The sequence below is a fragment of the Brienomyrus brachyistius genome, chromosome 1 (assembly GCF_023856365.1).
Source record: "Brienomyrus brachyistius isolate T26 chromosome 1, BBRACH_0.4, whole genome shotgun sequence".
Classification (NCBI taxonomy): Eukaryota; Metazoa; Chordata; class Actinopteri; order Osteoglossiformes; family Mormyridae; genus Brienomyrus; species Brienomyrus brachyistius.
The window spans coordinates 6,070,367-6,094,778 of record NC_064533.1 but is presented as its reverse complement, the minus strand read 5'-3'; positions in this window follow the sequence as shown (position 1 = coordinate 6,094,778).

Sequence of the window (24,412 nt, the reverse complement as noted above, 5' to 3'; positions counted from 1 at the left end):
CATTTTAAATCCGAGAGGGGAAAAAAAAATCAAATTCTGCAGACGTGGCTGACGATTTGATTTTCTCTGCCGCAGTCATATCAATCTTATTCTATATTGCTATTGAGTTTTTCCACTTTTAGAGTTCTTTAAGAACGGCTCTATACTCTGCTGAACTGTAATGCGTCTTTATTTTTTTAAATCGCTGTTTTTCAGCCGAGTATTGATTCCTGACCCATACATGACGATAACATTTTCTTTTGAATTTCCTTCGAAATCAGTTCTGTTATTAAAGTAGATAGTAACACAAACACATTTCAGGGGGTTTGCTGAGTTTGCACTTACGACAATATATGATTATATAGATATATAGATATTGCCCAGTAATGGCCGATGCATTTGTCTTACCAGCTACATAAAGACATGTTCTCACATGCTGCTATATCAGTTTTAGGAAACACGTTAAAGTCCACCTTTGTCTTATCTACAAACACCTTAAAAAGCAATTACCGTCTGTTTTATTTACAAAGATGTTCATTCTGGAATGTGAACCAAACTCATTCCAGTCTAACCTGTAAGCGATGTTCCACAGTCCGTGAATCATATAATGGATGCAAATAAATTCACTTAATGATGCCGGCTGAATATTAATCTGCGGTAGATCTCGCTGGTCTGCTTTTTTCTTATTGATGTCAAACACTTCATGAAAATCTTATTCAGCGAGGCCTTGAACTGCTAGGAAACACACAAGCGATATCTATGAGAAGGAGGAGTGTCTCGGAGGGGGGAGGGGGGGCGGACTGACCCAGCAGGCTTCTGCCACAGGCTGGGTCAGTCCAATGCAGCTCCCAACTGGAGGGAGTCATCTTCGATTTAGGTACAATTGCAAGGCTGGGCATTCATTGTTTTCCCTTAATTTACTGCACTGCTCCTGTAGCGGTTTTTATGTTAGATCACATGCAGAACTTCCATCCATTCGCTTTCTGCGACCATTCATTCTACTTAGGGTCGTGGAGGGGGTCTACGGAGGCTACAAGTGCAAGGCAGGGAACAACCCGGGATGGGGCGCCAACCCATCACTGGGCGCACTCACATACCATTCGCCCACACATACTACGATGACAGTTCAGCCCATTGAAAAACAAGACCCCACACCTCATTATTCATTCTTCCTCTGGTCAGAGATTTATAAAATCAATTATGGGATCTTGTGGGGAGCAATGTTCTCACAGACACTAAACAAGTGTTGTGGAAAGTACTGCCATTAATGAGCAAAACTCGGGGTTACAAGGCAATTATCTGTGCGATCAATCATCGTTTCCGAGGTCTAGATGCTCGACACGACCTGGAAAACATGCAGCCTCCTATCTTAATAGGTGCAATTTCACTGGATGCATTACATAACCACACCGATTGCAACAATATTTACACCACAGAAAGCTGTTATTCATCCGCAGGTGACCAAATTAATTTACTACTTAAAATATGACATGAAACACATTCGTTAAAAACAGGTCAATTTCTATATTAAAAACCACTTGTCCACATATGACAATATGGGCACAGAGTTTTTTGGAGAATACAAGTCTCATTTTCCCATCGCTCTATAACGTATTATTTTTTATTTTAAAAGGCTTTCCTAGTCCACGCAATTAATATAAACCTTACAAGGGCAACACTCTATGACATATAAATTTACTGTTAGACATTATTTTCCTCATAGTCGGACACCTATGCCTGCTCAAAGTCAATCTCACCGGACGTTCACTTCATTTGAAATTCCAATGCCGTCCAGCAGGCGCAGGTTGTAATTAAGTGACGGTAAATTAAAAACTTGCTAAAGTCACTCACTGGAGTGCCGGCTCCCTTGGTACATGACATGCGAGGCCTGCCTAATTCTCAGGGAAGCTCCGTGGATTTTTAACTCGTGGCTGAAAGCATTGGCTACTGTGCATATAAGGTCATGTGATTGGGCGTGGCAGAAGGCGGAGCCATGGAAGTAATTAAATGTAAACGTCCCGTATCTGAAAAGGCTCGGAGAGGAATCCGATGCTTGCAGGATTCCCTCAAATCGGCACGTCCCGCGAAAGCGGCTCGCGCTGGTACACCCGCTGGCAATGCTTTCAAATGGAATGATGCAACAAATAAGCAATTGCTTATCGCAACTTATTTAGCTAGTGTACTTAACAATGTGGCTGTGTGAAATCGCTCCATTATGTGTTTGTCAGATAACACGAACCCAGTTGTTTATCAATCGCATCTGCACCCCACCCTGCATAAATTTATTTGTTTAACGCCAGTCAAACATGGCGCAGAGTGGAATAGAGGGCGATTCTTTAAACTCAAGCTCGAAATTCGAGAAGGAAAAATCACGTGGAATCTGTCTCTTTAAGGATAAGAACACAGCAAAAGATAACCAGCTTTGAACTGAATGCCCTGACGGGGAAATGTAACAAGGAAAAAAAACCTCAAATGATGTGCTGAACATAATAAAAATTTTAATAATACAAGAGCCATTCTCTGTCTTCCGAATAATCCTGCAAACATCCTGTCTCTAGACCCAGTTGATAGTATTAGTGTAGAATATTAATTTAAAATGAATACACCCATCCATACAGCAGCGAGTACAGTAATTGTTATTTAAAATATGCTAAATAATAGATCAGTTAGTAGAGAATTTGTGTGCCGCGTTCCTTTCCTGTCACCACTGCATAGGTTGATATAATTAAGATTTATTGCTTGCTGATTTCCTTCTATCCTGTTGACTGTCTCGTCTCGGCTGATGCAACTCAAAGCCAAAGCCACTGGAACAGGCCCGGATGTTTACCCCGAGTGCGCTTTTATCCCAGGCCATTAGCTTAAAACGGCACCGAGGAAGATGCCAGATAAATATGATTGCTTCGCAAATTCTCCTGTGATACCCAGGCTCCTGGCGCGGTGACAAGATCAATACACTCAAAGTAGAAATCAAACTTGGCAACTCTACCCGAAACATTCCTCCTAGAAGCATTTCACCTCCAGTCATGGGTTTGGCTTGAGATGTAGTCACTTCGGAATTAGCCCTTGACTGGTGTCAGGCCCGGATCGACTTTCTGATTGGTTGCTTTTCCCTATCGTCCGGCACATTCCCCAGAATTAGCCAGCTAGCTGGCTGATTCGTACATTAAAGCTAGCCTTGGCCTACCTCAAGGCTGAGTAACCCCAAACACCCCACTCCCCAACCCCCTGGAGAATGCTGCGGACCAGCCTGCATCTCAGAGCTGGAACAGGGCATATTTTAAAGGTGACATTGCAGGTAGATCGCGAGCATCTCTCGTGCCATTTTTTCCTTGACTGGTTACGTGGACCGAAACCAGAGGACGGGTCTGTGTTCACTGGATGTTAACTTTGTATCTGGATCATAAAGACAGCATAACCATAACCAGGAACGTGCTAGAAGGATAACAGGCTTTTCCAAAGTCGATAGCTTGGCAGCGTGGGTGTATTGCGCAGTGGATATCCTGACAAAGGGAACTCAAGGAGGCACATACAGCGTGACCCACCCCCGGGAAAATTCAGGTTCGAATAAGAAGCAAGTATGGAACTAACCATGAAGGGAATGAGCAAAAACACTCCCATCGACGACAACAACATCAACAACAATAACAACAACAAACTCAGGGCTTATTATAACCCTATACTGGAAAAGCATGAATTTATGAAAAATTGATTTATAGATACTATAATAGTAAAAATGTTTTTTTGTCTGGTCAGGGTTTTGTTCACTGGCATCTGCTGCAACATTTTGCTTGTAGAAGCAGCCTGAATCTGGGAGGGGGGCTGAAACAGCATTATCTCAGCCGTGTGTGTCCCGCGCACTCCCACCCGCCTCTGAGACCAGCCGCGCTCCCTGAGGAGACCCTAACCTTCTGCTGATGAACAGCCCCGGCACGCCCCTCCTCTGTCTAACACTTTGGGGGAGGGGGTTTCTGGGTGCTCCTGTCTGGCGATGGTGTCGCTGATGGGCTGCCAGTGGGGCAGAAAGGACCAGGGGGGGGGGGGGGGGCCTGGCTGCTTTCCAGAGACGTGACGGCCTGATTTCATTTTCAGGGTGAGGCGATGAAAGCCCAGCCCTGGGCGCACAGTATGTCTGATCCGACATTTCTCCCTGATTGACACACATGCGATGAGACAGCTGTTTGTGCGACAGGGGTGTATACAGGGGTGGGGCCACAGCGGCGATAGACCCAACTGAAAGCTGATTGGCCCACTCCCCAGTCACTCAACAATTCAAAATATACCATTGGTTGGCCCCACTGCATTAATTATGGCCTCTCTTATGCCCCTCCTGTCACCTTAAAAAAAAATCCTAGAATCACCTCTGTTGTGGGAGAGACGCACACAAACCCGAATGGCTTCAAAGGACGTTTCCCACGTTGTAACCGTCCCTCTGCCCCAAAGCGTCATGGCGACTTATTTAATTAAAACTGGTGGCCCACGGGTCACTGTTTATTAATGGAAAAGCGTATGAATTAATTGCTTGTGACCCCTCCCCCAACTTGTACAATCGGCTGGCAAACCTGGCACAAGAGCCGCGATTCTGTCCTCCAATCTGGGTGGCGCTTTGTTCTTAAAACAGCCGGGTAATCACAAGTACGATGCAGCTAACACGTGACGGGGTTCACCGAAGAGGCCACCAAGAGCGTCCGACTGAGTATTTAATCGGAAAAGTTCAGGCTGGACGCAGATATTCCGCTAAAGGAGTGAACGGGAAAGCAGTGGAGTGAGACAGGAAGGAGCCTCCATTTTTGGACGGGGTTCACGTTGCTCGGGAGAAACATATGCCGATGAAGCAGCCTCGCTTAAAATGCTTTCATCTCACACGTGTCCTACTTTCAGTGCCCCCCCCCCCCCCCTCATTCCCCCTGCATGGGAAAAGGGATCATGGGAAATGAGGCCACGCTCTGAGACTCGCCGAGCTTCAGACGTGCAGCACGCACCGTACCGGCTGTCTGGGCCCGCATTTTCACGCCGGTGATCCCGATGCAATGAAAAAAATGCAACCCGGTACCTCAGCAAACAGGCAGGGGGGTGAGTAAAGCACAACATCTCAACCTGCCCCCCCCCCCACGCCCAGTCCATCTCCTCCCTGGTTTGAAACAGCTTGCTATTACCTTGTTCAGACCATTTTATTTACATTTTGCGCCCCATCCCCCAATATCAAACTCTCACCTATGTAGTTGACCTTGTTCTTGCAAACAGGTGGATAGGCATGATGGGGCAGGGGGGTTGACCACTGGGAAAAAACAATATTTAATATTAAATAATAATATTAAAAAACATTAGTGACAATGATAATACTAATAATATTAGTCTGTATGGTAATACTTTACTTCAGGGTGCACAAATACTCTTTACAAACTCGGTTACCACTGCAGATCAAATCGCAGACAATTCTAGTAGTTACTTGATAAAAGATTCATTCGTGATTCATTAATGATGAACGAACATGAGATCAGTATGTAACTAAGACTTAGTTTGTGATTAATTAATACATACGTAACAGAGTAATAATACATTTGTGCCTCATCAAGTGTTTTACTATCTGTATAAATGATTTGATTAAGTTTTCCCTAAACTCCTGTATACTACAGGCTGAAATATAATCATACATATAAAAGTGACAAAATATTATCGCACAAATGGGCCGCACATAAACACTGCCGGGGAACAATCGCATCATTACTGTTTTTTCCGATGTATTATGACATTGCTAACATTAGTAAACCTTTTAAATGTGTCTGGCAATTTCCAAAAATACCTCAGCGCAGTTACAAATCTGCCTAGTTTTCAGTTACTGTTGTACATCCCTCTACTAGGCTATATAAACTCCGAATAAGAGGCTCCTCATCCAGGGTTTTCTTGACTTGATATTTTGATAACAGGTAATATCAGCCATTAAACTTTATAAACACATCCATAGGCGGTTTTAGATTCTGTTAAGGGGGGAGGCTTCAGCCATACAATTTCTTTTTACTTTTCCAAATCCATTTAGCAATTTGTCCCGTATTTTCGTACACAGGCATCGGGGGGGGGTCAAGTCCCTACAAGGCTCAAATCGTACAATTAACCATCCCCACGTACGCAGTTGTATAGCTTTATATGCATGTGTGCAAACGCTAGCACGATCCGCAGATATCACACAGGAAAGGGATTTACCTTTTAAAATGTAATTTCACGTCATTCTTTCTGCTATTGTTGCATGGTAAAATTGTCCCAGCTCTGCACGTCCGCAAATACATATTCGTATTAAGCAACAACGTCAGCTGTATTATCTGAAAAGTTAAAGGGGAGCCCATAATCCTCTCAAAGGACAAATTTCCCGCTGTGTTATTACTTTGAAACGGCTCTTGAAAATGAAGAACAGACAGAATTATTAAGCTAGCATACTAGTGTAGCGAGTTAAGCCATATAGTGAATTTAAAACTTCGGACTGCGGAGGACTCACAGGATCGCAGTCATACACATTAATGGACCTCATCTACTACTGTGTATCAAAACGCTGGGCAAAGGTCTCAGAAAAGAGAGTTTTGGGACACCGTGTTGGAGAGCGGCTCGGGGTGAAGGTCTTCGCATCAATTCAGCCCACGCGAAAACCAGCGGCGCGCATCGGCGACGCGCATCGGCGGCGCGCAGGCGGTTTGGAGGAGCTCCTACCGCATTCGTTGCAGTGTCAGCATTTCACTAACACAAGCAGCACACAAAACAGCAACGGGGCTTATAAGTAAGAAAATGTTCTTTAAAACGTTTTTCCTTCAGCAGCGATAAACAGCCATGTATACATCTCTCTGATTAGATAATGAAATAGGAGTAGATGCCGTGTTTTTGTTCATAATAATAATAATAATAATAATATTTTTGGTTCTCTGTGGTTGGGAATTTTTTTCGGAGCCTGCAAATTTATTTGTCAGGGTGTTCTGCTGCATTACTGTCTAGTACCTGTGGTTTTATTTACTGCAGGATGGCCAAGAAAATTTTTGCTTGTTAAAGTATTTTTTGTTTACATTATTAGATGAAGCCGCGACCCTCGCCAGGAGAAGCGGTGGGAGAATGATGGTGATTAAGATTATTAGATGAATCACAGGCACACACACACATTTATAACTTGATATTCCATCCTCCAACCACTAATTTAATACAGGGTCACAGGAAGCATGGAGCCTATCCTATGCGGTGTATATGCACACACTGTGGACAATTTAGCGATGCCAATTAGTCTGAGATATGAAGACGCACCGCATCACTGTACCAACCGCATTATAACCTATATTCATCTTTTAAGAACACTGGCAATCATGTCAAATTCAATTCAGCAATGTGGCAAAAAACTGAATACAGCAAGTCATTTAATATTTAAGAGGGCATCTGACATGAAGGGGAAAAAACGGAACAGCTCATGCACCCAGAAGGTGTGCCAATTTAGTACTGGTCCAGGTTCATGCAGTTCTCTTGTTTAACTTGACTTTGGCAGTTAACTGCACAATAGGGCTTTTGATTCAGATATAAAATTGTCCTTTTATTGAAAGTGTTTTTTTCCTGCTTTTTCTTCTCGCGTTCCGCTGGGATAAATAGAAAAAAAACGAACCGTGCGTGAAGCATGATTACATTCAAATTCTGAATTTATCCGCCTCATAGTCATTATTATGAGAGCTTCATCTTTTTGTCTTAATAGTTATTCACTTCACACTCCGACAGGCAGCTCAAAAGAGTGATGTACGAGCAATCGAAAAATCCGTCGTCCGTGTTTTTAGAAATGTAAGAGAAAGGTAACGGTGACGTGGATCGCGGAAGGACGGGGCGGGGCTAAGCCAGGTGACGATCCTATCATCCCGTTTTCCGTTTGTCGCCTCCTAAAGACGAGAACAGGCACCCAAACCTTGTGACTCTATTTGCAGATGATAAACAGGGGCGGGGTCATAGAGGGACTGCCCCATCTGAAAGCTGATTGGCTCTGAGAGTGCCCTCTTCCCTGTCACTCACCGATTCAAAACATATCATTAGCTAATGATAAGGTTGGCCACTCTGCATGAATCATGTCCCCTTTAATGCCCCCCCACCTAAAAATCACTTAGAATCACCCGTTTTCCCTCAGAACCTAAGGGGCTGACTTCCATGTTTTTCCCACAGCCTGTTCCAGTCCGTTCTCACATCCCTATATCACTTCGATTCATTCATGGTTGCTTCTCTGCCACTAGCAAGTCATGGTACCGGATGGCCGTATGGCCCCAGATCCCTGTTCTGGCGATGCAGACAGGAACCGGCGAGACACGCAGGCGAATTTGACAGCCTTCCTGACCTGGACAGCGAAGCAGGACATGTCCTTTTGACCTTGCATGGTACTCTCTGCGCCCAAAGGCACTGAGGAGACGCTCAGCAGTGGGGGGGGGGGGGGGGGGGGGGTTTAAGGGAGGGAGGTGAGGTTAGGGAGGGACGTTTAGCACGCTCATTTGTACACAGCCAAGGATAAAATCGCCATAATCTCCATGAGCAGATTTGGGGCATGGTAAGGAGGAGTGCTTAAATAGATCTGAAGGTCAGCGTCCCTTCTACTCTGCTGCTGTTGCTGCCTTGGTAGATGATATCAGCCGTCTCTGCCACCTCCATCTGCCTGTCTGAAGTACCTTTTATAATAACCGTGCTAATTCCCACGATTCAACATGCTCTGTGCCCTTAATGATACAGGCATTTAGACTACAGCTTGCTTATTTTTTTCCTTCTCTGTCCCCCAAAGACGATAACTGTCATATACAGCCCCCCCCCTGGGGTCTTATGACATGGGAGGGTTGTGGGGGTGCTGCCGGTTACGCTTGCTCCGTAGGTAGCCACTTTTGAGATTGAACCGGGGAGATGGGAGGATAGGCAGATGATAATTGCCTTCCGACTTCACCGGCCGGGTCGCTCCCTTACTCCTCTTCTCCTCCTGCCAACGTATTAATAGGACTTTGTGAGAGGCGACAAAGGAAGCCCTTTGAAATATAAAGCGATGTCGATTTTGGGAGCGCTGCACCCCGATTGGCTGGTAGGATTCCAAAAATGGCTGCCGGGCCCTTAGCGATAAATGCGCCATCGCCTGAGGGAGTGAGGGGAGGCATGCGCTATGCCACACGGAGTTAGACAGGATTCTCGCTCAAAACACGAACGTCGGAGGTTTAATGAGGTGACATGTCGCATGGAGTGAATATGAGCAACTTAAAAGCTGCCAATTGTAGTAGGTACAGCTTCCCAGGGACGTTCATTCATCCATCTCACCATTCATTCATCTATCTATCCCTATTCCATAGCCGCTTATCCAATGCAGGGTCACAGTGCATTCTGGGATTTGCTATTGTTTGTTGTTATCTTGAGTGTTGCATACATAAACAGCACTCTCGCTCACATTGATAATTGCTCGCTCCCTGCACAGGGGGATTCCGGCTTGTGTTGTGCAAAGTACGTAACGGCAGAATGAAATTAAAGTAACACAATTTAACCAAACTGAAAAGGGTCAGGTGACCTCACACCTCCGTGGTCGTGAGCTCGGTTGCCATGTCTTCACATGTGTCAAAGGCTTCCCACGATCCTTCAATATGTGGTTGGCTGTTTCTAAGTTGTCTTTAGCATGTGTGCAATAAACTGGCTCTTGTACCATGACAACCCTGTCCTAGATGGGCGGAAAATAACACATTACATTTATTTAGCTGACGGTATTATCCAAAGAAAGTCCAGTTGAGAAGACAGGGGCAGGCAGTCTCAGAAGCAACTGGGGACTAAGGGCCTCGCTCAAGGGCCCAATGCTAAAATCACTCTGTTAACCACGGGATTTGAACTGGGGACCTCACAGACACATCCTAACCCACATCCCGCCCCTCATACATTTATCAATGTACGCATTTACAATACAGTTACAATGCAGTTATCACGGCATACATCACAATACCAACAAAAAAAAAACGCTCTTTGAAAATGGTTCTGGGTTTATTATCTATGATGTTTAAAATATAGTAGAAGTCATTTTCTCTGGATGAGATGATATGTGATTTACGTGAGCGCATGGAAAGAGAGGCGAAGGGTGATCTTTAAAAACGAGTCATAAAAATCAAACGTCTCGAAGAGTAAAGTGTTATAATTAATGCTGACAGCGGTGCTATAGTTTCTCTCGTGGGTGTTTGATGTGGAACAACTTGCTTTGTTACAATGGCAAGCAGAAACGAGTGAAATCTCCATGTATCTTTGGGCTGACTGCGGAGTCGCGTTTCCATGTGCCAAGTTTTGTCAGCCAGTGCTGGAAAAATCTCAGCGATGCAGGGTGTCGTGGAGATATAAAATTATATAAGACTATAGAATGACTCGAAGAGGAAGTCAGTATTTTTAGCATCAGTGCCCAGTACTCCTGGTACTGCAATGGAGAATGGCGCTCTGTAAGATCAAACTAATGGATAAATACATTTCCTAATGATAAATGATTTTCCGTCTCATACATACACTGAATGAATATGTTGGGTCGCCTATCGCCACTCTGTTTTTGTGTCGCGGCTTAGCAAACGTTGAGTCAGATTGGGCATGTTTTCGGACGACTGCTGTTTATTTAGCGTCGACGGCAGGCGTACCTGTGCTGTTTTCCATGAGGTGGCATCTTGCGCCGTAAAACAGCTGACCTGCCAACGGTGATCAACTGGAAGCTGTCAGTTTTTTCCGAGTCCGGACACATGACGGTACCGGCAGCGGTTTTAGCCGCAGAAGCAGCCACACAGAGAAGCTTCCGGAAGCTATTCGGCATCTGTTAGGCCAGAAGCCTCGGGGCGGCTAGCGGGCAACTTTCTGCGGAGCGGCCGGACCCAGCCGGTCCATCCGCAGCCGATCCAGCTTCCCGGCAGTGCACCTTTTCCCCTTTCCCATAGTTTATTTAACTGAATACCACAGTCCTGAACAGTCCGAGTCAGTGTCAGGGATTGGCTCAACTCATCGGTGCTGTCCTGACATTTTTTATTATTTTTTTTTTGGGGGGGGGGGGGAGTTATTAAAATTACATGGTTCCGGTTGCTGACTCCCCACAAGCAGGCTTATACAGAATAAGTATAGGGTGTCTTGGGATTTATGCTGATATGTGGCTGCATTGACGAGCAGGATCTCCTGTAGCAGGTAGCTGCTACTAGCATGGGAATTGTGCTCCAGGAGGGAGACAGATAAATCAGCCAGACAGGCCTATCATACTGGGCTGTCATACACGCCCTGCAGAGCTGGGTAACAGCATAAGTAAGGGGTTAAGCGCCTTGTGTAGAGGCCAAATCTCCCATTACGATCACAGAGCGAAATCCGACACACATTCCACCAGGAAGGCTGTTGTTTACGGGGCCGAGTCCATACTGATGTGCTTCATCCAGCACTAATCCCCAGCATAGATATACAATATGTGTTGTGGAGCCTCGCTAAAACAAATACAATGTAAAAGGACAAGGAAGTGGTATAATGCCAAAGTTATGAAAATCATTAGGCGGCTGAATTCCACGCCACATCGAAGTTTTAGCGGTGGGAGTGTAAATCCGTACAGCTATTTTCTGTAGCCGAATCCAGCGTTGTCAGATCTCCTCATGGAAATGTAACTAAATTTGAAAGATCGGAGCCACAAACTTGCCCTTCGTCGTCCTTGCGGGCTGCCATGGAACTACACAGCCCGCAAATGCGAAACTGTGAAGTGCAGACCGTGTCTAGGAGATGAGTTACGTTAAGAAGACGATTAAGGCTGGGAACTGAGAATTCTTGTCACGTGCCTACAGGTCACCTCTAAACCCGAGTGGGTCCCGACCCAGATTAAATCATACCGCTCCTGCGTTAGACAGATTTTTTTTTGCAGAATGAATAGCAAAGTCAGGAATTGACCTGGGACTTAATGGACAGTCGAACTAAAGACTTAGCTAATGATTTGCTAACAGTGAAGTATCCCAAACATCACGCTCTAAAATCTGCAGCCTGAAGCAGAAAACTCCATCGGAACACAACGCATGAGCCCCCGGTATGTCCCACATCCTCCATCCGTCATTTCGGGCGACGTCCCCCAGACGTGCGTAATTTGCCATCCCGATGAAATCAGTAGGTCTTTCGCTAACGGACTGCTCCGCACCCTCGTTTGAAGAAACCAGGAAGTGGTTCGGCTCAGCTAGGACAGCTATCAGCACCGGGAAGTACAGAAGATTAATAGTGTGGGTGCCCGAAGCTGGCAAGGAAATCGCCGCCATTTAACAGTGATGTAATAGCGAAAAGAAGGATACATTTAGAAATCATTTATACCCTGCTGGTTAATAGATGGGGCCGCGTGCCATACGACTGGAGGTTTTATTACCTCGCTTCCTCGTCGATTGAGGCGACAGATGAAAACACTGTTCTTTTTTTTCCCCGTGCCTCCTAAATGACGGGGTGTCACATGTCTGGGACCAGGAGCATCTCTGATTTTATTATTGCCGACAGCTGCAAACCGACTTGCCAGGCCACTAATCGCGATCGGCCCCAAATGACAAATGGCAGCCGAAGGGAATAACAACCCCCCCCCCCAACCCCCGCCCCGTGTACTGACACATACGCACTGCAATTAAGTCCCATTTTAATGACAGGGTTCTGTTCCTGGATTTAGCCTCCCGAGGGCAAAAGCTCGTCGTCACTGGTGTGTCACATGTGATCCATCAGGCGAGCTTGGGCCGCCAGTTCATTCCATCCACGACACGAATCGCCACGCGGTTTGTCATTCCCGATCGCTTCCCGGCCTTGTGAAGGACACGGGCGTCTCCAACGACTCCTGATCTGAAGGCCTTTCTTCTGTCGGGGAACCCCAGAGATAAACAGGCAAGGCTGGAACTTCTTGAATTTTGATGTGGCGGGCGGCGTGCTCCGACTGCGTCCCTCGCGTAAGGAAGGCACCCCCCCCTCGCTCCGAGCCGTCTTCATTCCGCTCACGCCAGGCTCCTCGCCCTGGAATCAGAATCAGATTATGCCGGTGCCGGGCCTGGAACATGGCATCAATAAAGAGCGACTTTAAAGTGCTCTGCCAGTCAAAGTCTAAGCCGGGTCTCCGTCCGTCGTCAACCTGAGTAAATTCACTTAGGAAAAAAAGAGTCAGAGGAGAGATTCCGGGAGTAATTTAGTTGATGGAGTTTTCGAGCTGAGGTGTAAGCGATGCTGAAGAGTGCGGCTAGAAAGGAGGTAGATCGGTTTATTCAGACAGTTTCTGCGGTCATCTCTTGCCCTTTGACCAAATTCAGCTCTTCCACGATTTCTCAAACCCTTATATCTGATCCACCTATCGAGCTTCTGCGAGGCAGATGTCAGCATTTACGCAGCGGTTTTATTAATTAAGGTGCTTAATTGGTTTTACGTTGGTTAAATTACTGAAATAGACCCTCGCCTGGGAAAGAGGCAACTGCACGAGATGGGTATATAGAGCACCTATAGTAATGTAACACAATTAACACAGAACTGCATAATTAAGTTTCTCTCGTTCTTTTTTTAACAATGGTTTTAAGGGCTCAATAACATGGTGTTGAGATCTAAGAAAAGCTTATTGCCCCTCTGATAATTAAGGTTCCCATGGAGACGTGTGGTATCATTAGCACAGCTGTCCCTGTGTACCGCCAAGATCCAGACAGAGATCTTTCTAGAACGAAATACTTAAAAATAAAAAAAAAAAATAGAAGATATACAGCTTTGTCGTCACCCATCCACATGCCTTTTTTTTGCAGTCCGAAGTCACAGAAGTGTGATCATTAATTTTTAGGGGTTTTCATCGACTTCTTTGCTTTTTTTAATTTCTAAAATAATCTCGTTTCAGAGACAGAAGCCCAGGAAATAGATTCACGAGGAAACCCGTGTGGCACTCCTATAATGGAAAAGTGAAGTTTGTAAAAGAAAAAATAGAAAAATCCTATCAAATCATTCCATTATGCTCAGGAGCACTGCTTCATTTCCACACTGAGCAATCGCTCATTTTTCAGTTTATTGATATTTCCTGCGACCACCGTCTCAGCCCTGCACGGGTGTCACTGCAGCGCAGTAACTAATGTTGCGGCCTCGCAGTCTCCGGGGCTGCGCTTTTAATTCCGGCTCTGTGAGCAGGGCCCGTGTTTCGGGCAGTGTGTTTAGGATGCTCTGCCTGTGATCAGGAGGTCCCTGTGTCGCCATGGCGATTTCACCATTGGACCCCAGGGCAAGGCCCTCAACCCCTAACAGCTCCAGAGACTGTCTGATCCGGCATTCTCAAAAAAAAAGTGCATTCCTTTGGATAAAAGACTCTTCTAAATAAATGCGATGTGCTTGGAGTTTGCATATTTTCCCCATCTTCCTGTCTGCCGACGTGCAGTTCTGCAATGGAGGGCTGTCTTTTCTCAAAACGACCAGAGATCTGTGGGTTATATTATCTTTGATGGGGTTAATCTGAAGGGGCTCATCAGGAGCCACTCCATGGAGCCAAAGTGCCATTTTTGCTCTCTCTAGAAATATTTTTCAGTATTGCGACTGGAGCCGCATATACGTGACACACACATGCATTAAAGAGAAAAAGTATCAAAGGCTTCTGTGCGGTTTCTTCAGGGAATCCTCCAGGCTTGTTAGCCACTCCAGTTCTTCACAGCAATCCTGAAGTCTTCAGAAACGATCCTCGGTCGCCTTTGCTGGCAGGAGAGCTGGACCTCGTTCACAGAGCCTGCCGTCGTTAGGATGCCCTGATTAGGAGAACAGCCGCGGTCCAGGGGAACTGTTACAGAACTGTGCTAAACACCTACATCAGCCACGTCTTTGGCATTATCCAGAATGCTGATTCCGCCTGGTACACAGTGCTGGCCTGGTCCTTCTGGTGTAGAAATTAACCTGTGCCTGGTCCCTCTGTTATAGATATTAACCCATACCACAGTCACAGACTGAGCATGCTCTCATCAAAGAAGTAAAGCCAGTGGAATACATGCAATCTTCTCAATTGAGGTCATGTGGGATGTGTGATGAATTTGTGTACAGAAGTAGGTCAAGCCAAGATGGCCATCTTGAGCGGCGGAACGATACATCGTGGGTCATTTGGACCTTTTTGGATGTCTACCTCGACTTCTCTAGTTAAATGGTTTGCTTCTTGGGTATTTTGCCATTAGAATTATTTCCCAGCAGCTCCAGGGCACTCCATCCCAGCGGCAACCCTCCTGACGTGAACTTGGTTATTGGCATGCGAGCAGAGACGTATGGGGCGAGCGGGTGCAAGCCCTGGCCCTCAGGTGGCGGTTCTGGCTTCAGGTCTGTTCAGAGGATGCTGCCCCGCCAGGGTTTTACATGCCAGAAACGTCCTGGAATCAAAATTCAGGCAGCATGCAGCGTGTGAAATATGCAGGCGTGCATCGGAGAACCATCTGGAGGAGCACCTGAGAGGTCGCAGCCTGTGATGGCACACCCCCGGGCTGAGCCAAAGCGGCGGCGGGGAGAAAAACAAGCCGGGGGCCCCTTAGGGGGCCTCCCGAGGTGCGGAAGAGCTCCCCGAATCCCTCCAAATCTGTGCTGTCGCTAACTGCTGCTGTCACACAGCATTTGCTTGCTGCTAAACAAGAACTGCCTGCTTATGAGGACCAGGATACTACTTATGGAAACCACAAATCAGCCATGGAGGGACTGACGACCTGGATAAGGTGACTGCAAAGTCAGAGCACAACAATCTGTCGACCGTAGGTAACATCACCAACGTGAACGTTGCGTGAAAATGTCCTCTGGACTAACCAGTAGTTAGGGGATGATGGTGGTGACTAGCTCAGCAGATTACGGGTGTGGGTTAGAGAGCTGTATCCATGTTGGGAAGGTTATTGGTTCAAATCCCATGGTTGGCAGAGTAGTCACATCACTGTTGGGCCCTTGCTCGAGACCCTCAACCCCATCTGCTCCAGAGACCCTGTCTGAATCTGATTTCTATATCCATGCTTTCTTGAGGAACTTAGCGAGGACCTAATCAGTCCCTAGAGGACAGAACATCCACCTTCAGCTGCTTTTCGAGATCTCAGGCCACAGTGCTGAGGCAACTTTACTGGTACACACAATAAATACCATGCCAAATGAACCTCCCCCCTGCCATGAGAGTAAGACCAGTATCGCACGGTCATCTGCAAGCACCACATGCAGGCACTGCTACTCTCATGATCGTGTACAATGGGACAATGTTTCTCTTTAATTACCTTTAAATGAAGGTGTATGCCATTAAAATGAACATTTTCCCACACCCAACATGACACGAGACCACCAAATGACATAAAGTCAGGCTTCCTCATCATATGATGCAGTGCTGGGAACCAAATCTCATGTAATGCAACAAAGAACTTGCATTAAATTTCCAAAAACTTGCTAAATCCTCAAAGATCTTCTCGAAACCCTATCCCATGGACTGAGTGTCTTGACATTGAAACACAAACAGGTCGCCATGTTAGTTACATAAGTCGCTAGTTGTCCATGGTAGCTTAACAGAATGCTGCAGCAGTCCTCTGTAATACATCGTTAGCACCCAAGTTCACAGTTAAAACGTTATTTCTTGGGACATTAGAAGCCATGTAACTACTTCCTCTGCCAAAAGTGCGGAATGCAGTCCTGTTTCTTTTTAAGTCTTAATTTTGTTCATTTGCCTCTAGCTACGGCAGGCTAATCCAGCACCTTCACGGAGGTCAATCAGTGATTAATGTAAATGTATTTAAATGATCTTTATTTACTTATTGACCACAAACACGTTCTGTCTCAAGCAGCTGTTTTCTTTACCTCTGTCTGCCCTTTCAGGCACAGACGCAGTACCGCAGGCTCACAGATGGGACAATCGCATGCGTCTCACCATTTATTGCGGGATTTACTCTCTTTGTGTGTTGCCGCTGTCTTCAGGGAAGGATCTGATTCATCTTTCAAATGCATTTATTCGAATCAATATAGCACCTCCCCATGCAACATTTCCCGCTGGAACAGATCCTGTGGTTGGGGGTTTATAAGAAGGGAAATGTGTGGACGATATCATTTAAAAGGGAGGGGAATGTCCTCGGTGTTCATTTCCTCAAGGGAAATTATCAATGGGAAACGTAATATATCTGCAAAATGAATTTCCAGAGGTTTATCAATATCTTCAGTGTATAAAATGCATGTTGCGTGCCTAAGTGTGCAAATATTCCCTTATAATTCTATATGAGTTTTTTTTTCATAAGTTAATTTGCATTAAAAAGTGCTTTACTGAAGTAATTTTAATATATCTATAAAATATACATATATTATAAAGTGTAAAAGGTAAGATTATAATTCTTGCATGCCGGGGTTTAGCATAAAAGCACCCGATCGTTAGGCTTGTTGACTAATTACTAATCTCTCGTTTGCTATGTATCCTGCACATACAATGATAATTCCTTTTCCTCGAGGTAAAAATTCAGGTAATTTGCAAAAACAGACACAGTCAGCGACTCCATTTCCATCAGGTGACAGTTTTTATAATATCATACACACCTTGCCTCTTGGATATGAGATGCTTTCATTTCTAATTCATCATCCAACTCTCATTCATGTGTTTCATACTTGAGTGAGGCGTGCCGGGAATGTCAAAGAGAAGGGCTTTGTTCATAGGGACGACGTCGTGTCCCGAAATATCCGGACCCGGAGCGGAGACAAGAAACCGCGGATGTACAGTCGAACTCACAAGCCAAAAGATGCAAACTGTAAGCAGCTACTGTAGCCTAAAGCAAAACACCAGACCTGAGCCTCATCAAGAAAAACTCAGAATATGAAGGGGTTCATTGCTAAACAGGACGTTCTGATGCTGGGGGAAACAGGTGACTAGTAGGAAATTGAAAACAGAGAACATTTCTGGGGGTGCTGCCTAGGCCAGCGGGTTAGGCCTCTGTGTTTGTGATCCAGAGGTCGCTGGTATAAGCCCCAGACATGATATCTAAATTAGGCCCTTACAACGTGGGTAAATATATAGCAGACCATGCGCTCAAACCCCAAGCTTTGTTTGTGGGAGTTTTACTTACACAAAATAGTTCTGAGAGCAGAACGAAAAATGATTGGTTCAGAGAGATAACCAATGAGATTGTAGAGAAGGAGGTGGGTCCATGCAACTAGATGAGGCAGGACCGACCAATCAGATGTCTTGGTCTTGCTTCCTTTAGTTGCTTGGACCCACCTCCTTCTCTGAAATCTGACTGGTTATCTCTCTGAACCAATCATTTCCACCTCCTTCTCAGAACAGAGAAAAATGATCGTTTCACACAAATTATATGTAGTTTTCTGATTATTCTGAATGTTTCCATCACGCCCACTGTATTCCTGTACCTAACTACGGTGTGAATCTGAGGACACGCTAGGTATTCTGTTCCATGCCTTTAATTGCTGAACTTTTTCCCTTCGTATTCATCTCTACATGACGCTTAAGGAGGACGGCAGGACCGCTTTGGCCGGCGCAGTGTCCTTGCACGGTAAACCATTAGCGGCCCTTGGTAATACAGAATTAATCCTGGTGTTTCTGACACTTCCGGTCCTGTGGGGAGGAAAGAGCTGATTATAACTCTTGGAGGACAGTCCTAGAACACGACTGGGGAAGGTCAGCGAAATGCAGGCAGATGTTGGGACCGGGCCCCAGTAGGAAAACGCTTGTTCGCACAATCTGTGCATGTTGTGCACTGCAGCGGCCCACTGCATGGAGAGGGGGGCACAGGGGCACTGCGTGCCGGCCAGTGACGATGGAGGTAAATATAAATGGCAAAACGGCGCCACATTTACATGCCATCGAACGTGACACCCTCCCCAAGCCCTTCGGAGAAGCAGGACGGATGCCGGAACATGCCGGAACCTTGAGGATGAACAGCAAGGACACGTGAGTGCTGCGGCTTATTTTTTGACCGGTGTGTCATAAATCACGGCAGACGTTCTGTGGTCAGGAGGCCCACAATTCCGGCCCGGACCGGACCGGACTGCAGGATTTGCTAATAGACGTGTCTTTGGCTGTTTGGCCCAGCCTCGACACTGATTAATCACGTTGATACCTTTCCATTATGGCGTCGTCATAGTGATGCCCAACAGTGCATTCTTGTCATCCAGTTCTCCAGGAGACAACTGGACATAAAATGCACCCTAATCACTGCTTTTAAACACCTGCCAGTCTGCTGTAGTTCACTGGCCTCATCAAAAACCTACATCTCCCACATCTTCTTTCGCCTTATATACTGTTATTTTTCCAGCTTGGTTGCACGGGTCAGAACTTCCCCTTCATCCTTGTCACAAAAACAGACAGTGCCAGCTGTGTGATACCTCTCAGCATCATGATCAATCCCCCAGTGACTAAAAAAATTAATTACCTTATACTTCACAAATACCCTACTGAGCAATTTCACAGTGTAGACATGTTATTTCACGAATGACCTTTGTAAGCCAATGCTTATTATTTTCAATACTTTTCCTGGGGAAAAAAAATGGTAGACTTACTACCTACTTAGCATTTCTATCAAAAACAACAATTTTCATCAATTCAGAAGGCTTGACATTTTACTACAGCGATTCAGGTTAAGTGATTTGTTCAATAGTACTACATCAGGGCCTCATGGGATTTCAGTTGGCTATTTGTAATTCCATTTCTGTTAGCCACTGCGCCACCTGCTGGCCCAATTGAGACTTGATGCAGAATTTACCCCAGCCTGTCATGGTCTCCCCCCTCCCCCCTTGAACTCCTGCTGAATCTCAAAAGTTTTCAAATCAATACTTTATCCTCTCTAATAAGCAAACGGAGCAGGAATACATTTGTGGATGAATCAGAAGACATTTCGATGTTCATCCCTTTCTCATCAGCGGTGCTGGTCTGCGTTCGGCACCCCGGCTAGACTCGCCCATAAATCACAACCGACACAAACAACACCCTGCATGATCTATCTAATAAATGAGACAGGAGGTAGGGGTGCAGGTGGGCTCTCCAAATATGCCCTCTCCTCTCCCAGACTCCTCACTCCCCTCACTCCCATCAACCTGGCTATCAATGGGCGAGTCGTCTCCCAGCCGAATGTTTACCCTATTTGTTTAATGTTCGGCTCTCGCTTCGTAGGAGGGCGGTGACAGGTCTGACGGACAGGATGGCTTCACTCCAGCCTGAGGACCCTCGGTTCACGGGGCAGCTGATCGGGGACGTCACTCTCGATGTGATATTACCACTGGAAGGATCTTCCCTATGCACAGGCCAAGTAAAACTAAAAAATAAGCAAATAAAAGTGTCAAGTGTGTGCTTTCAGACACAAGGAATCCATCCCCTTCTACCCATCACTACGCTACTCCATAGTCCGAGTTTCCCTGTGATTGCGTTCAGGCCCAGTGTGTGCCGATTCTGCAGGTCCTCCCATTGTCTGTGTGGGAGTCTGCAAATGTTCATGAGGACAAGCTGTGCTGTTTCATTGTGTTACCTTCTGAATGCTGCCTTCATACCAGACATGGTATCTTCTTTAACCATTGTAATAATCATAATTAATTGTTCTCTAGACCCATCAGACATCGATAACAACCCGGATGATTCAGATTTTCCAGTCTTGCATTAAACACTGACATTCTGTTGGGTTTCAAAAGGCAACTATTGTTCCAAGAAATAATAATTTTAATTCTAATAATAACAATCATTTATGAATTATTACATACCGGCAAGCAATATGTTTCAGAGTTTTATGAATTAAGTAAAACTGTCTGTCTCTAATTAATTATTTAGTATTGATCTTTAATATTTTACAATAATATTTCACTCCAAGAATTACAACAGAAATGAAGCCGTGTATGATGGCGTATGGTCTGCAGAATTTCTGACTCAGTGTATTAATTTTACAGTTCCGTATTACCATGTTTATAGCAATAACGTACATCTTTTGTTGTGCTAAATGCCGTCCTTAAGCGGCGTTTGTACTGCTTAACCGGTTCCGTACTCCGTATTCAGGGTATGGAGCGACGCAAGGTTTCGCCGCTTGTTGACTGCAGCATCACGCCTCCACGCCGCATTGATTTACAGCTTCGGACCGCCGCGAAAGTCGACGCCGTGTCACAATGTGGCGGTGGCGGAGAGTGAGCCTTGCAGTCGAATAAGGCATTAAATGTCCGCCGAGGTCTGCCGCAGACCGACAGGCAGACATTTATTCATTTACTAACTTCTCGTGAAAAGATGTGGTTGGACCGCTATTCACGTTATACACATTTAATACAGTTAATAACGTCGGAGAACAGGCAAACATATAAAAAATTATACAAATTGTGTGTGCGTGTGTGTCAGTCACACATATATACACACACATACATATATATATAAACACACATATGCATAGGCTATAACATACAAACGTACATATATATATATATATATATATATATATATATATATATATACACACACACACTCTGGCCTATATATATGTGTGTGTGTGTGTGTGTGTACTGGGATACAGTCCAGGAACACGGAGACCCTGCTCTGTATTAATGTACGTGTGGGAAGTGAATGATTGGCTGCGTGGGCAGAAACTTGAGCGCTTTCTATACAATAAAAAAGGAACAAATAGAGACCACTGGTTCTCACACTGGCCTGAAGTCTCTGGAATTAATGTGGAGCAGAACCTCTTCCCGGGGAAGCCCTTAGAACTGCGCGTGGCAGTGCGTCTACGAGAGCGGGCCGGCACTGCAAACGCACGGCCTTATCGTACAGAAAGACGCTATTAAATTCAGCGTGAATTCGCTCCAAAGGGCTGTCCCTTATTATGCCTGCAATCCAGGGTTTAAATGTGTTTAAATATGTTTTGTCCATAAAGCTTTACATAATCTGCCTCAATATGCCGCTGTTCCATTTATGCGATAAGAAATGGCGCCGATGCACATTATGCATGGTGCGGTGTGTGTTATTGATGCTATAAACGGTGTAAACATGCCGCTTTCCCGGCCATTTAACGTGGGACAATGGGGACGTCGAGCTGGCAGCCCAGCCGGTGTTTAATATCCTGCGCCGACGTCCCGGTGGCTCCACTATAACAAGTTAATAAGGCCTTTCTTTGCAGACCCAGTAAGGAAGCTTAACCCCACAGAGGCTCTGTGTTGACGACAGTTTAGGTCTTACGACGAGCCCAGTGATGAATATGAAGAAATTACAAATGCTGTCACAGTGTTATGGATTCCGAGAGCCTCCGCGTGCAGATAAACGAAGACTACTGAGAGTTTTTAAAGCATTATTCTTGGTATTTTTACATTCTTTGACCCAGAAAATTGGGATGATGCCCCCCCCCCCACACCAAATAAAATAAATAAAATCGTAAAACGGATTACGACAAACTACCCATAACCACTGCTTCCTTCCGGTTCCTTCTATACTCACTCCCTACTTCCTCCATGCTGTGAGTCCAGTTGCCATGGTAATGGCAGTAAACCCCTCACACCATTCCCCTCCCTCTCGCCGGGCCACGTCGTGCGTAATGAGCCTTTAAGGCCACCCTCTATCACCCCGGCGTGAAAGTCACCGCAAACCTGACCGCCTAATTCAAGGCTGCAAGAGCCAACTGAACCTTGACCCCCAACTTGTACTCTAGCACGGACATAAGCCATTAAGCGTTGTTTTTACACCTTAAGGTACAAGAGGAAAGAGAATCTATGGCATCCTTGGGAATGTAATTGAACAAAACACAGGGAAGGTTGTTTGTAAAATAAAGTGTGGATAAATGTGTCTGATGGACACATTTACCAAAAGCCCCCATGCTGGGTGCACTTTGCTGGAGTGAGTTTAAATAATGACGGACGGCACTGTCAGAGGATTCCTTTGCAGGGCTCCCTTTCTCTCCCCCCCCAGTCCCTCTTCCCGGAGCCGTGCACCCATTTCCGTCATTCTCGCTTGCTCAGATCGGACCTTGGGATAAAGAGGAACGATTGATCGAGCGAGGATAAATGTGCTGGGAATTTGCTGAGGGTCGCCAGTAGGGGGCGCCATGTGGTGCATCAGTTTTCTCAAGCTTTACTTATAGCACTGCCACTTGTATTGTTTTGTACTGCTAATACTAAACTAAACACTGAATAAACAGTTAAGCAACTATGCCCATTGCTTGTCTGTCTGTTAAATGATGGATAGGTCTTCTCCGGCTGACGTGAGAGGATCGTCTGTGTGGGTCAGTTTCCTGCCCTCTGAAAATAGCTGCTCCTCCCAGTCAATGCGGTTTGGGTTTCACCAAAGAACGTGGGTACTGCTTCAGAACCGTCGCTACCTAATGTCTGGACCTTTGTCATCAACCGGCCTGCTTTCCAGGTTAAGCGTCCCTGTTTTTCACAGCTGCATGATAAATGTCACCGGGAGCAGGTACCTGGAGAGCAGCGGTGAACCGACTGCGGATGTTTTCAGCACAAGTGTTTACGCAAAATCGATGACTTTTCTAAGGGTCGCGGAAAACTGTGCAAAATAAGCCCGTTAATTGCATGCCAGTACGTTTACCAAATGAAGTTAAATCACTGCACTCATTTTGGTCCCGTTGACTCGTTACGAGTTTTTACAAGATTACCTCTCCCAAATAATTCAGGGCCTCTCATTTCCAAGTGTGGTATCTGCTGGTTTTTGTGCAATGACATAGTGAGGCTTCAAAACCTCGAATTGCTGTTATTGACTTTGTTTTCACTGTCCAATCTATTAACCCACTTAAAAACGTTAAAGAGGCCACTGAACCCAGCACCGCTGACGTTTCAAATGAGCCTTGCCAAATTCAATTATTACTATTCAGCCCTTAATAATGCCATTTCAAGTTTAATGAGGAAATCAGCAACGTTCGAGCTGATTTGCAAATCCATTGTTCACTTAATGAACTTAAGACATCCCCCGTGCATTTTTCCTATTTAAGAATCCCCGTTAGATCCAAATCATGATGCAAGCAGTTATTGACATCAAGAACATTCATTTCCTGCTACGATAGTTACCATTACATTTATTTAGCGGACACTTTTATCCAAAGCAAAGTACAATTGGGAAAGGAGGCCTGCCCATTCCTAGAGCAGTTGCTGAAGGGCCCAATGATGACATCGTTTTCCAACCACGGGATCTGAACTGGCATCAGGGGCTGTGTTCAAATTCAGGGGCTGCACCCTTCGAAAGATGCGTTCCATCAAGGCGTAGCCTTTGTAGGCTTCGACCTTCAAAGGTCCAACAGAAAGCTCTGTCAAATGGGATGGTTCTGGCTTATGGATACTTTCTTATTTACATCACCAGCTGTTCCCGCCGTCACCCTTGAGTCATGAAGCGCCCTTCCTCTCGCCTAGCTGGGACGTACCACTTTACCTCTGAGCGATGAATCTTGGGATATGTTGGGCTGCGATTCAATGAAAGATGGACGGCATGTCTAGACCGCATTTAAAGGAGCCTTCGAAATAGGAACAGCCTCGTCGCATCCCTGCGACAAATTCGGACCTC